Consider the following 925-nt stretch of genomic DNA (forward strand, 5'->3'; position numbering starts at 1 on the left):
GTAGGTTATGATATGAAGGTTTACAATATTACATATATATATATATATATTTATATATTCACTCTTGAAAGCTTAAAATTAAATATTCTTTCAGGCGTGTGTCACATTTTCAGATGCGACACAAACTAAACGCTCTACACTCGAGTTAAAGGTTTATTATTGTGTCAAATGAGTAAAAAGAGATTTTTTCTGGACTTGTTGCATTAAGTATAAACATTATACATTATATGACATTATCTACCTTCTTCTCAGTGTCTCTTTATTCTCTCGTGTTGGTTAAACGTGAAGACGCTGACGCGACGCTGAAAGTTACTGCTGCTGCTAACAGCACGGTGCTGGGACCAGTATAGTAATACTACACTGTAAAAATACTCTTACTCCATGTTCTCTTATTATGATATTTACTGGATTATTATTCATGATGATTAACATGTAAACAGCTTTGTAATGTTGCAGGTAGTTTAAATTATTTTACATATTTTTGTGCAGTTGAATCTATAGAAATGTATTTTATAAGGTGACCTTATGTTTTTTGTGCGTGATGTTAATGTGAAGATCAACGACAGACGTCAGGTAAATGCAGCAAAAAGTACAATATTGTCCCTTAGAAGTTTTTATAAAGTATAAAATGGCACAAAGTGGAAACCTAAGTAAAAATCCTTTTAGAATAAATATTTATCAGAGAATATTTCACAGCGCTGAAACACTGAACAGTTACAACCTTTAATAACAATCTTTCTTCTGTGGAAGGAACTATTCTGAAATATTCAGTAAAAATAATAACAACACGATGTAAAAATACTCTGTTACAAGTAAAGTCATTGAAAATCTGACTTAATACAAACGTCTTGAATCATGAAAATACCTGAAACAATATTTTTACATGGAATATTTTTACATGGAATATTTTTACATGGAATATTTT

General features: G+C 30.1%; 1 protein-coding gene across 3 annotated transcripts in view; it reads right to left on the reverse strand.

The window, feature by feature from the left end:
• The window catches only part of f7l (coagulation factor VII, like), a 6,145-nt gene that overhangs the window by 4,521 nt on the left and 699 nt on the right, over positions 1-925 (reverse strand). The gene's annotated exons all lie outside the window — the stretch shown is intronic.

Source organism: Seriola lalandi, unplaced genomic scaffold, assembly GCF_002814215.2.
Source record: "Seriola lalandi dorsalis isolate HSWRI2012SDOR001 ecotype SW California unplaced genomic scaffold, Sedor1 jcf7180002054977, whole genome shotgun sequence".
NCBI lineage: Eukaryota > Metazoa > Chordata > Actinopteri > Carangiformes > Carangidae > Seriola > Seriola lalandi.